Here is a 14,447-nt window from a genome sequence, read left to right on the forward strand (position 1 = left end):
GAGCTGCAGAGCTGCCCTTCCTCAGAGCATCCTGCCTGAAAACAAGGAGGGAGCAATAAGGAGAGCAACAGTCCTACCCCTGCACCGTCCCAGCCAATGTCTGCTCAGAAACAACTCCCAGACCCCTTCTAGGAGTATCCTCAGTACCCCAATGGGATTGCAGCACCCCCAGACAAGCCAGTTCCAGCACAGCATCATTGATCCTGACCCATCAGCAATGCTAAACCAGACCACAGGCCTGGCAGCAACCCCAGGTTGTGTCCTGGCCAGGAAAGGAGGTTCCACCACGGGCACTCTGCAGCTCTCGGCCAAGATTTGTCACAGGAGCTTAACTGAGAGTTACCTCAGCTTTCCAAGGGGAAGGAGCTGCCTGGAGCCAATTCCTGCTGGCTGGAGCCCCACACTCCATAACCAGCACCCTGCCCAGCAGAGGCAGCACCCCCCTGTGCCAGCCCAAGCCCATCTCAGGCACAGGCTGTGACCCTCGGGGATGGTCCTGTGCAGGACAGCTGGTCCTTCCAAGCCAGCACACCCTGTGGCCCTGTGCAGCTGCACAGCCAGGTGCTCCCTCTGCACTGTGTCACCACACGAGGGTGACCAGCAGAGCATCATTTCAGTGCCCGAACTCCAGCACTGGACAGCAACCACAGCTTTAATGCCTTCCCTTCTCTGTATTGAGAAACTTGTGGCTGAGCCCTGCTCTCCTGCAGCGGGGTCTGTGGAGCTCTTGGCACTGATCCCGTGCTGCCAGGAGCACTCAGGAGGCTGCTCCCGTGCAGTGACTGATGCTGACACCTACTGACACCCAGCCCTCGGCAGCACCACTGCTGGGGAGGGATCCCGAGCCTCTCCAAAGGGATGCAAACATCTGCAGCCCCCTAACCACTCACACTGCAGAGTTTTACTAGACCTGGAAAGAAAATACCCCTTACCTACATTAAAGTCACACAAGGTACTCACATCCATGACCTGCAAGTGAGGGCTGGGTCAGGCTGGGAACCTGGGGAAGCCTGGGGAGTGAGCTGCTGCAGCCCTGCTGAGGTGCAGGAGCTGGCACTGAGGCCTCTCTGCTGCTTCCCAGAGGACTGATCTCCAGCCCCAAGGCTGTGTTGGAAACAAGAGCCCATTAGTAGCAGGACTGAGCCAGGGGAGATCAGCACCAACAAGTGAGGCATTTCAGGGAAATATTCACCCCGAAATGAGAACATAACAATGCAGCATTGTCCATGTTCTTTCAGGAAAAGCATATCCTTCCATTATGCTTGTACTCAAAGATGATGCTTGGACTCAGAAAATAAATAATCAAGTGCATTAACCTTATTACCACAGTCTGTGCCTGAGCAAAACATCTGTTCGTTTTAGTTCCTACTCCAGCAACTACAGAAAAGTTTTGCTGAACCAAAACTTAATAAAACCATGAAAAAAAATTTCAAATATTACCAATTTTTTTGAGCCAGAACTAATTTTTGCTGTATAGCAACATCTACACAAAAACATGCATAGAGACAAAAGCCAAATAGTTCAAATGAAGGTTGGAGTAGAGTCAGGAGTCTGATTTTCAGAGATCAGTTAGGGGCAGATAAACAGTGTGCTAATTATTTGTCAATGGAATATATTCTTAAATATGCCTCTGTTAGCCATGGAAGGAAATACCTTCTGCAAATGTGTTTGGGTTGGAAGGGACCTCAAAGCCCATCCCATTCCACCCCCTGCCATGGGCAGGGACACCTTCCACCAGCCCAGGTTGCTCCAAGCCCCATCCAACCTGGCCTTGGATGCTCCCAGGGATCCAGGGGCAGCCACAGCTTCTCTGGGCACCCTGTGCCAGGGCCTCCCCACCCTCCCAGGGAAGGATTCCTTGCCAATATCTAATTTAACCTCCCCTCTGTCAGTGAAGCCATCCCTCTGGCCCTGTCCCTGCAGCTCCTGAGGAAAGGTCCCTCTCTGGTTTCCTGGTAGGTCCCTGCAGACATTGGCAGGATGAACCTCTAACTGCAGCACTTGTTGCCTTTGCCTGGGAACAGCCTGCAAGTACTGACTGATTGCTTCCCATTTGCTTTATGCTGTGGGCCCACAGTTCCAATTTAAGGTAGTAATAATAATTATTATATTTTAGTATTGGAGCCCAGAATTGACTGTTCTCTCTTTATCCATTTTGGCTGTAATAGAGCATTGCTCTGGGAAAAAAGAGAAAATGCTGTTACAACAACCTCCAAAAGAATCGACTATAATAATTATTTCCCATTACATGAAGATTTCTTCAGCTGTTCTATGGGGTTTTGCTGTGATTACTGAAAGCTGCAAACTCTGACACAGAAACACACGGATTCCTTTTTTCCCCCTCTCTTGAAATAGAAGAGGGGAAAAAGCCCTTTCTGTTCTCTCCCACCTCCTTGGCAGATGGTGGTGCAGCTCCACACCTCCCCCGGCCAGCTGGGAGGAACTGCAGGAATGCTGCGGGAAAATTCCTCCCTCGGGGCCAGTTTAGAAGGAGAGCGGCAGAGGGAGGTGGGAGGTGGTGCAGCCCCCGCGGGGATGCCCCCGGCCCCTCCAGCACCTCCCATCTCCATCTGGGCTCCTGCCACTCCAACACCTCGGCACCGACGCTTCTTCCTTACCTCAGCTCTGAGCTCCAGCAGCTCCAAGACCCACCCTGTGTTCCCTTCTCTCCCACCTCAATCGGCTCATCTCAGTTCCCACTCGGCAGAGGCTGTGGGAATTTCCCCTTTTCCTCTTCCCCTCCCGTCCAGCTTTGTCCTCCTTCACGGCAAGGATCAAACATTCCTGCAGTTTCTCAGTCTCATGAGCTTTTAGACAGCAGATGGTGAGCAGGAAATAGGGGGAACAAGTCACAGGATCATTGGTTGCTCTGTCAGGTCTCCCTGACAGAGAAAAGTGGAGGAAAGAAAGAGAAGAGGGAACTGGCTCTGGCCACACCTGAGGTTGATGCCCAGAAAGACAACACAACCTAAGGAATGACGGGATGAGAAATCCTGTCCTACTGGGGCTTAAAGTCCTGTGCTGAGCTGAAAAACCAGACCCAAAGTCCCCCTCTCAACATTCCAACCATCGGGTCACATGAATATACAGCAGCTACCCTAGAAATTCATCCAATATTTGAGATATTACCATCAACCACAGTAAAGCAGCGGGAGGTTCTGCAGGTCAAGCACAGAATGAAAGGACTGCTCAGGACCAATGGCCAGGACGTGTTCAAGTCCTGCTAAAGCTCAGCTGTGTTTTGCTGGGGTTTCCCTGTACATTTCTGAAATGCTGGTAAAGCAAAAGTTGCTGGTTCTGATCAAGAGGAGACCACACTGAAGCACTTCAAAAATATCCTACTTTCTGTAAAGCACAAAGGGTTGAAAACAGATTATATTTGTATACACATCGTAGCACCTGGTTTGGGTAATAATTATATATAAATATCCGCTAAATTTAAATTATCCTCTAACATTTGTTGCCACTGTATGAAAGGAATTCTGCTCTGATCAATAATTAGAAATCAATTACAGAGCTCTGTGTGCAGCAGACGATCGTGACTCTCTATTATGAGCATTTGTAAGGGTGGTAATCCATCTTAATAATTCTTAAATCATGTATGAATATAGAAGTGCCTGTGGCAATATTCAATTCCTATTTAAGTCCAAGGAAAGCTGCCTGTTTAAATTATCCAGAAGTTAAATTTCCCCTGAAATGCACTTTGATGTGAGTCCGTGCAAATACACGGTCACCACAAAACCACCTCGTCTTTCAAACAGGTGCCTGGAAACGCTGCTCTGATTCAGGCTCTGAAACCAGTTCTGCTTTTATTCTCCACAAGAAGTGATTTATAATTTTTCCCCTTCCTGTCAATAAATTCCAAGGCCTGGGCAGTGTATTGGCAGGTCCCTTTCTCAGGAACAACCCCAGGTCTGCAGTGATGGACTCCAATGCGATGCTTTCATATTTCAACCTTGAGTTCAGCCAGGGACTATTGACTCACCCCTCCTGAGGCATAAATCACATTTCTCTCACTTCCATGGTCTGCTTCACTCTTAATTTCTCATTAAAGAAGTTTTAGTGACCCAGAAATGCTGGAGTATTGAGCAATGTACATTTGATTGTCAAGAGTTTGGTTTTTTCCCACTTTTTATTTGAAAACCAAGCTGCAATAGAGATTCCTGGTGGAGCCTGGGGCTCGAGTCCTGACAGCTCCCACCATTAAGCCTTGGATGGTGATGTCCTTTTGCCTCATTTTCTGACACATGAATGGGGATTTCTGTGGTCTATTAGAGAAATTTCAGGGCTTCCTTTCCCAATGGATTCATACATTTCCAATTGCTGTATTTTTTCCCTCCTCTCTGGGAAGGCAACCCTTCCACACTGTAATTCTAAGATACTGTAGTTGGAGCTAAACTAGTCCTCAGACTCCAATAAACAAATAGCAAATAGTGTTTGGGTTCACTTTTCAGCAGCACAGACAATTTTCTGAGTGGTTGTTTGGAATCCAAGTACAACACGAGGGTCTCACAGGACCAGATTTAAATACAGCAGGAACTGGAGCAAACCCAGTAAAGTTTGTTCTTCCTGCAAAACCATCCATCACAAGATAAAAGCTGAGGCACAAACAAGGCTGCCCAGCATTAAAAACCCAGATTACATCCCTGGATAACCACACCTGGCAGGCACAGAGAGGTTTCCACGAGGACACAGAGCACAGGCTGACAAAAAACCTCACAAATGCCAATGAGTTTGGTTAAATGCTGTATCAGATTTTGGGGGTACCATTTTTTCCCCCACAGAAGAGGGAGAACAGTGTTGGTGGTCCCTGCTATGTCCCAGGGGACACAACAGCCTGAGAGAGCAGCAGCATTTCAGAAATGTGTGTCTTAAAAAACCCCCAAAAACAATTCTCCAAAACCAAATACCCTAAAACCCTAACACCACCAGAAAACCACAACCCCAAAAACCAAAAGGACCCCCAAAAACCAAAACAACCCCAACCACATCAAAATTGAGGAGCCTCAGGGGTCATGAGAAGAACCTCAGGACAGAGTTTCAGCTTATCTGAAACATCCATGTCACAAAGAATTAAAATTTACAGTGAAATCACAGGGTGCAACCTACCCACAGAATTATTTTAGAACAACAAAAATCCTGCATTATTTCGAACTCTAATTCAAGATTAAAAAAAAAAAAGAAAAAGCCTAAGAAACTGTTTCGTGTCTATTTAAAGAAGAGATTTAATTTCATTTCAAAGTTGCTTTTCTAACCAAACAAAACAAGGGGGGTTATATTTGCTTTGCCAACTTCAGCACCCACAAGCTTCCACAGCCGTGGAGGAAATGGAAAGCAAAAGCAGGAACAATCCCAATTCAGCAGCTGTGACAGGAGGGTCAGCCCAGGTTATTGATCAGCAAGTACAGCCCACGTGGGTCAGTCCAGGTTAATAAAATCCTTCTCTGCTTTTCCTTGGAGACCACGTTTTGGCTTGGATGAATGAGCATCCCCTTCTCCAGGATGGAAATGGAATTCCTGCCTTCCCCAGCGCTTGCAGCAGGTCTGACACGAGGCCCTGTGTGACTGACACAGCAGCAACTCCTTTATTTCCACTGCAGAGAAAACAACTAAAGGATTGAATAATTCAGGAAGATGATTTCCTAAGTCATTTCTAAATGTAAGGGGTTTATGTGCTTTTGCATACAAAGGATACTGAAATGAAAACCTCTCCCAGGCTCTTCCCTCTCTAAATTACTCCTCACACCCCCTCAGCCACCTTTGCTTATCTATATTGTTTCTGAGAAAAACCTGTTGGTTCACTGACATCCAAAGCAGTGATAAAGGGTGATTGAAAGCTGGGTCTGTCAGATAGGGAACAGTTATCACAGCCTGATTTTGAGCCTGGAATTATACTGTATAATACCAGCTCCAAACAACACACCTCCAAAATGAATTTATGAATGGCCTTTGCTAGATCTGAGGATAAACTTCTGGTAATGGAAAAGAGTCTATGAGCTGATGGATCAGCTTCTCATTGATGAGGGGGAGATATGCTTATGATGCACTGGGAATTTCATGGATCAGGAGAAGTCCCTTTACACTAATTAAATGTCATAGATAAACGTCTTCAATTTTCAAATAATTTATCCTTCTTTCCCTTCCGTTTCAAACCAGGGGAATTGAACTGATCGGGACTGGAAGCACATCCACATCCAGGAGATAATTGCCTCTGGGAGTGAGGGAAAGCACCAGCCCTCCTTCCTGAGCAGGGACCTGCAGGCCTGGTACTCTGCAGGAGCTGGGCAAGAGGAAAGACTTGTCTCAGGACCATCTCCAGGAGCACCTCAGCCCTGTGTGATGGCTCAGGAGCAGAGGACGTGCCCACTGCTCTGTGCTCAGCCAGCCCTGGGGTATCCCAGCCCCCTGCCCATGTCCCAGTGTCCAGACTGAACCCACCAAGGGCTCCCCGAGCCAGGGAGGAGCAGAGCTTGGGACACACAAGGACCTCGGAGGTTGAAGGAACTCACGACCGAGTGGGATTTTTATAATCCCAGCTTTGGGCACAGAGGCACAAATTCCACTAAAAATCCTTTTCTCATCTGTCCTTTCTGTTCCATCCCTCAGTTTTCCCAGCTGCAAACAAGGGTAACTTTCCCAGTGCCTCACCAGGGTATTTTGAGGATAGCTGTGGTGCCACAAAGCCATTAGTGAATTACTTTCTTAATAAGATGCTCAGATACAACATTAATAAGATCTGACATCCCACGGAGAAAAACAGTGATGCTCCAGAATTTTAAAAAGGAAGCCACAAAGCCTTGAGCAAACTCAAGACTCCTGTGAAAGCTTGACTGCCTTGATCTTTAGGCCTCTCAGAGTTATGATGTCCTGGGACAAATTAGCATATTGTCCCCATACATGAAAGGTCTACAAGGAGGTCACCCAGAGCATCTCCTCTGTACTCCAACAACAAATGAACCATCTTGAGATGCAACAGAGATACTTCACAGCTTCTCCACTCAACTACAAAACTGTGTTCAACTCATTGAAAGTCATGAACTCAAAAGTTGTGTGAAGTTTTCCTTTGGCCTTAAATAAAATTTATCATCACAGAAAATATTTCAGGATTATTGAACAACAGCAGAGTGTTTACATCTACAGACAAGGCAACGAGTTCATACAAATGGCCACGGCTGACTGAACAAAATAACCTCCAGTTGGTGTGTAATTAATAGTCTTATTAATCTGATGAATCAGCTTCTCTTATCTGGAGCACAAACACCCTCCCCTGTTATTCCATCCTGCAGAGCAGGGCACCCAGGCTGGCACACCAAGAGGGAGATCAAGGGGACTCACCCCCAGTTTTGAATTACAGCCAAGTAATTCACACACTTCCCCCCGCCCCCAGGATTTGGTAAATAACTGTGACACATGAATATGGAGCCCTTGCCCTCCTTGCAGAGGCCAGGCTGTCTGACACCATTTCCAATGCAGGAGCTACTCTGCCAACTCTCCACTGCCAAGGACAGGTCAAGCTGTCTGTAGGTGCAGCTGGAGCTGCACAAACACTTCTTCCAATGGCTAAAATTGCTCAGAAATAAAAATGTTTCTCAGCCTTGAGGTGAGACTAAATAAAAAAAAAAAAAAAAAAGTCATAGAATTATGGAATTGTTTGGGTTGGAAAGGAATTTAAAACCCATCCAGTGCCACCCCCTGCCATGGGCAGGAACACCTTCCACAATCCCAGGTTGCTCCAAGCCCTGTCCAACCTGGCCTTGGACACTTCCAGGGATGGGGCAGCTGTTTGCTCACAGCTTCTCTGGGCAAACTAAATATTCCACTCCACATGCTGGGAGGAAGGAAAGACCATATTGGAGAGGAGGGGTGGGAGGAACCTGAGCAGCAGAGGCTCCCAAGTCAGGGCTTGGAAGCCACAGCTCAACAAACACACCCAGCACAGGCAGTGGAGGAAAAGGAGATGGATCATTTTGGGCAATAAAAGACAAAACCAACAGTATCCCTTCTGCTCCTCTCCCACTAAAAAATGCTGTGACAATCCCCCCACAAATGTGTCAACAAAACACTTGCTGTGGTTGCTACAGCCACCACCAGGCCAGGGAGGAGAGGGGAAGAGTGCTCACTTTGCCAGGATGCTGCCCAAATCCTGAAAGTATTTTAGAAAAGCTACACTACAGTGAACATTTCCAAACACCTTAATCAGCTTTCACAGGAGTAGCCACAGTAAACACCACTTTGGTGTTTAACAACCTCCCAGTGAGTCAGATTTATAGAGCAAACCTCAAGTTGACATCAGCAAGAGTGTTTTTCTGTTCTCTCCTTCCCCCAGTCCTGATTTAAGAACCTTTTTCATGAAGAACAGACACTTGCACTTATAGTAAGGTCATTAAAAAAAAAAAAGAAAAAAAGACACATATACTTTAAAGTTCCTCCATCTCTGGCTTATGTAAGTGTCTTACAAACACTTCACACCCCTGAGCACTCCTCCCAGGGTGCCCACGAGCCTCATCCCTGGCAGAGCCCAAGGCCTGGAGTGGCTGAAGTACCAAGTCCTGACATGTTTTATGAGTTAATTTGCTGTTATTTAGTGCCCTGCACAGCAGCACTGAATCTTCACATCCTTTTTACTGCTTTAAGTAATGCTTTAACTTCTTGGTAGCCACACAAGCTGGTGTTAATCCTTTTATATTTATTTGCTTAATACCCTGGGGAGTGCAGAGCACATTCTCTGCTAAAGGATGAGCCATCCAATCTAAGTTATGGAGCTCTGTTTCTTCCAGGCACTTTTCCCAATCAAGCACAGATAGCAGGAAATAAGGAAAAAAAATACAACCCCCAAACCCAGCAATTGTTCTCTCTTTGGGGGTGGCTGCTTTGTTTTACAGCCAGATTCAAAGCTTTTCCATGGAGCACTGAGCATTCCTGGTCACCCAAACTGGGGGCAGGATGGGGACCTCCTGGAGCTTCCCCTGCCTTTTGCTTCCCTGAAAATACTGGGATAATTTCCTCCTAAAATGTTTGTAGTTTCCTGAAGCAAAATCTGCCCTATGTTAATTCCTGTTCCTCTGAAAGTATAATCAGACCAAGGGAATCTGTCCCAGGAGGTTTTGTCTCAGGTTGTCTCATCAGAACCCCATCACAGGCTCCAGCACACAACACAGGTAAGTGGCCATTGAGATCTAAGTGATACAAACCAAGATAATACTTGACGAGTCACAGAAAATGTTCAAGGGTGAGTTGCCAAATCTATAAATAGCACAAACCCTCTCAGGCTTTAACTGTGCTGTTTGAAGTCTCAAGTTGGAAACATTTCCTTAGCCAGGGAATATTGGATAAACTGAATAATGGATGCACACAGAGGTCACCAAGTATCTCATGGGATGCCATCCTGGGAGTGGCAGCAGCTACTAAAGTGCTAAGGGACCCATCTGTTAATAAAAATACATGATGATGTTCTGAATCTTTGTCATTTTCAGTCCTGCCTTCAACTGTTTAACTCAAAAGTCTATCCTGGAAAAACCCAGTTTGCAGACTGTAAGAAACTCCTGACATGGCTGGAGTTGCTTCCATTGCACATCCTGCACAGGAACCTTTGCTTTTTCCTTTTATTTTTCCCTTTCTAATTTATTAGCAGGAGTTATTACGCTTGAATAAACTTAATAGAACAATTTCATCGTCCTACTGCTGCCCATGAAACCACATTATTGTTGTTCAGGGGCATCAGTCTCACACTGGAGAATGCACAGTGATGGAATTCTATCCAGGAAACCAAAGGCTCCTGCATCCAGACATCCGGAATTAAACCTAAGTGGGGTTTGTACACTACAGGAAATTATTGCTAAAAAGGGAGAAAAGTGGAGAAATCTCCTCCTGCACAGGGACAGCAATGAAGGAGGGGACACAGGAAGAGATTTTGCTCCTTTTGCCCTCTCTGAGTGCAGGGAACATTCCTGTGTCCCCAGTCCCCCAAGAGAGGTGAGGTGTCTTCACCCAACACCCTGCCTGGGATCCCCGTTGCCTGAGGGGTGCCACACAAACACATGGAAAAGGAAAACCAGCAGGAACTTCAACTCATCTTCCAAATGCTTTTGCAAAGCCCATTGTCTCTAAAAACTAACTGAGGGTCCCAGTTTGGGGCAAGAGGAAAATTCAGCCTGAAGCTGGACAACAATTCCCAGGGAATTCCCTTTCAGTTTTACAACAGTTCAAAATAAACTCATAAAAGTCCAAACCAAGAACAACAAAACTATGATTTTCCACTGAGGTGAATTTATAACTCAGCTTCTAACTGCCAGACTGTGTTTTTGCACTTGTGACTGCTCACTGACATGAAAGAAAATGCTGATATAAAAAAAAATCAATTAATATAATTAAAACTCACACAACCCCTGAGAATTACAGGTGGTGGAACCCCAGCAAAATTCAGTCCTATTGGCCCAGACTATACATTTGGAGCTTCTGTTTTAAGCTCTTTCATGGCTGGTTTTCTTAACCTTTGGGAATTCAAAAATAAAGAAACAAACAAGCAAAGGAATGAAACCAGCATTTACAAGTGATGACGTTTGTGTCACATCAGATATTAATATTGTATTTCAATAGTTAAAATATGCAAAATCAGGAAAAAATTGGCACATAAAAAAGTGTATCTGCATATTTAAAACACCCCAGAAGTCTCCCAAGTAGCTTCATTTGCAACTGTTAGGCTCCCATAGCTAAAATATCCCCCAATTAAAGTAACAAGAAGCAGCACTGTGATATTTAAAGTTTTCTTTTCAAGTCTGGAGCCCGTGGCTGTGGAGGTTTGCCCACGGACACCAGTGGCCATGGAGCTCCTCTGCCTGGGGGCCCAAGGGCAGGATTTACCATTTGCTCTTTGATTTGAGGTGCAAATGCTCCCCAACGTGACCCTCCTTTCTTTGACCGAGTGAACATTATTTTTATAAGGATGAAAAAGACCCAGCTAATGCACTGGAGCTCATCCTGTGCTGCCAGGAAACCAAGCTACAGATAAATGCATGAAATGGGTTTAGCAGAATTTAGCAGCAGTTAAGCAAACTTAAGGATTCCAGCTGGACTCCTGGACAGTTTCTAGCAATAAAACCAGCAACATCAACACCCAGAGTCTTGGAATCACAACCACTGAGGCTGGAAAAGCCTCTGAGACCATCGAGTCCAACCCTTCCCCAGCACTGCCCAGGTCACCTCTCCCCCATGTCCCCAAGGGCCACATCCACAGAGCTTTGAAATCCCCCCAGGGATGGTGGGGACTCCTCCCCTGCCCTGGGCAGCTGTGCCAACGTCTGACAACCCTTCCCACAAAGAGCTCTTTGGTAATATCCAACCCCTGGTGCAACCTGAGGCTGTTTCCTCTTGTCCCATCCCTTGTCCCTTGGGAGCAGAGCCTGACCCCTCCTGTCCCCACCTCCTTTGGAAGGAGGCAGCAGCAGCACAGCCCGAGGTACAGCCTGAGAATCACAGACCTGCATAAACTCAGTCTGCATCTGAACAACAATATGCAGGGAGGGATAAGAAATCCCAGCCCAACACACAGCAGGGATTAAAATTCCCTTTTGTCTTCAACATTCCCATAAAGCTGAGAGCAGAGAATGAGGAGTCAGGGAAAGGAAGGATTTGGTCCCAGCCAGGTAATGTATTTTTGAGAAGGTAGTGCTTTCAGTCAGGAAACATCCTGAGACACCCTCCTGACTATCACCATTGCTGGGGCTTTTGGCTCTGTAAATCTTGCCTTGCTCTTGACTTGCACACCAGTGTCAGCCAGAGCAGCCCCTTGTGCATCCTCCCCAACCCCAACCACAGCCTTAACTCCAGAATTATGGATTCAAAGAGCAGCAGAAAACAGCTCAGTTCGAGTGACAACAGAGCTCACAACTGGTGTTTGAAATAGGACAACAATATGCAAACAAACAAGCCTGGAGTGCTGCTTTTACTAATAAAAATGTGTCAAGATGTACTGCTCAGCAAATTAGGTTGCTTTAGGGAGGTTATTAACTCAGCCTAGTTTTAGCAAAATAATGTCACAAGAGGCGAATACAGAAATAGATCCTCTGAGGACTCCAGAGGTATCCCAGAGGTTCACATGAGCAGCTTTAAAGGCATTAACCTTTAACCAAGGAATGCTTCTTTTGATTCAGAGCACTAAATCAGCGCAGAGAAAAACTACCTATTTTTTTTTAAGCTTTACCCAGAGAACGTTAGCTTGAATATTTTTAAAATCCACATTAATTACAGGCCAAAAATATGCATATAAAAATATCTTATAAAGAAACTGTTCCGAGGTAGATCACATGTGATGAAAGATTAGATTTAATTAGAAACAGGCAGTAAATTTCCATGAATTATTTAAATTTATCTTGAAAGATACCAAACTTTTAGGAAAAAAAAATTTCCTCTGCATTTCCTCCGCTCTCTCTTCTCAGCAACAAAGGCATCTGATCAAAGAACTTTTTCCCTAACTTGCCTATTCCACAATGCCAAGGCATCTCTCAGATGAGAGCACTGAGTGCTCACTGCTGAGCTTCAGGAGGTGCAGAGCTGAATAACTGGCTTTGGGAGCACAGATACCAAATTCTAGGCTGAATTCAAAGGCAAAGCTGACGTGATGCTACGTGGGAAAACTCAGCCTTGCAACAGAATTCATTTAATTCTGGGGATTAGCAATGCCTGGGGTAGAATCACAGAATCAGCTGGGTTGGAAGGGACCTCTGAGATCATCCAGTCCAACCCTTGATCCAACCCCGCCGTGGTTCCCAGCCCATGGTACTGATGCCACATCCAGTCTGTCCTTAAACACCTCCAGGGATGGAGAATCCACCCCTTCCCTGGGCAGCCCATTCCAATGGCTGAGCACCCTCTCTGGAAAGAAATTTTTCCTGATATCCAACCTAACCCTCCCCTGGCACAGCTGCAGACCCAGCCCTCTTGTCTTGCTGAGAGTTGCCCGGGAAAAGAGACCAACCCCCCCCTGGCTCCCCCCTCCTGTCAGGGAGTTGCAGAGAGTGAGGAGGTCTCCCCTGAGCCTCCTCTTCTCCAGGCTGAGCCCCCCCAGCTCCCTCAGCTTCTCCTCACAGCACTTGTGCTCCAGTCCCTTCCCCAGCCTTGTTGCTCTTCCCTGGACCTGCTCCAGCCCCTCCATGTCCTTCCTGAGCTGAGGGGCCCAGAACTGGACCCAGCACTCCAGGGGTGGCCTCACCAGTGCTGAGTCCAGGGCAGGAATCACTTCCCTGGCCCTGTTGGCCACCCTGTTCCTGAGCCAGGCCAGGATGCCACTGGCCTTCTTGGCCACCTGGGCACACTCTGGCTCCTGTTCAGCTCCCTGTCCATCCAAACTCCCAGGTCCCTCTGGGTACAACCACAGAATGGATTGGGTTGGAAGGGACCTCAAAGCCCCTCCAGTGCCACCCCCTGCCAAGGGCAGGGACACCTTCCACTGGCCTGGGCTGCTCAGAGCTCCAGCCCAGCTCCAGCTCAGCCCAGCAGTGGTTACAGGGGCAGAGCACAGCACAGAAGGTGTTCAGGGATTGTTCCCAGCAAATGGTGCAAGTCTGGACCCTTCCAAGTCACCGGGGCTTGGATGTCACTGCAGTCACCACAAGAACCACTGTGCTGGTGCCCCACAGCCACCACAGCACCCTGAGCTGTGCCCTGGGGGGACAGCACATTGAGGGGGACTGGAAATCCCCCCCCAGACCACTCAGAAATCCTTCCCCAAGAGGGGCAGGTCACAGGAGCCAAAGCAGTGGGAAAACTGGCCCTACTGCCCGAGCCTTGGGGGGAAAATGCCTTCTAATATAACTGATATAGTTAATGCAGCTGCACTGGGGCAAAGCCTCTGGCAAAGCTTTTTAAACAACCACGAGTTGTCATAGCAAAAACTGGTGTTTTAATTTGTCCCCAGGAAATCCCAACCTGTTACCAACAACCATCCCAGGGTTTTGTCTTTCAACAGTAGCACCTCAATGTCAGCTGATGAGGCTGATTATACATGAGTGCTGTGATTAGAGAGACAGAGTGGATTAGAAACAAATCCTCTAATCAATCCTAATTACCAGATATTAATGCCATTTGCTGAGCAGTTTTGGTGAGCATCAGCTCCACTTCTTTAAGAGGAAATTAAATTAGTGCCTCCATTCCAGAAGTGCTAAAAAATAGATTCGTTTGGGCCATATTAAAGCCTGCAGATAAGCTGCAAGGGAATATGATCCCAACCAGTTCTTGGTGCTTCTGACAGGTTTGAACTGCATCTGGAGCCTGGTCCTGGGGCCAAATTGTACATGGTCTGCACAAAATCCCAATTCTGTGTGTGATGTAGATACTGCTGAATTCAATCTTCTGATCCTCTCCTGTGCCAAGTGACCCATTCATGAAAAACCAGCCAAAGTTCACAAAAAAAAAAAAAAAAATCAATATTCAATACTCTTTTGGGTTCCCCT

Source organism: Pseudopipra pipra, chromosome 11 (assembly GCF_036250125.1).
Source record: "Pseudopipra pipra isolate bDixPip1 chromosome 11, bDixPip1.hap1, whole genome shotgun sequence".
Classification (NCBI taxonomy): domain Eukaryota; kingdom Metazoa; phylum Chordata; class Aves; order Passeriformes; family Pipridae; genus Pseudopipra; species Pseudopipra pipra.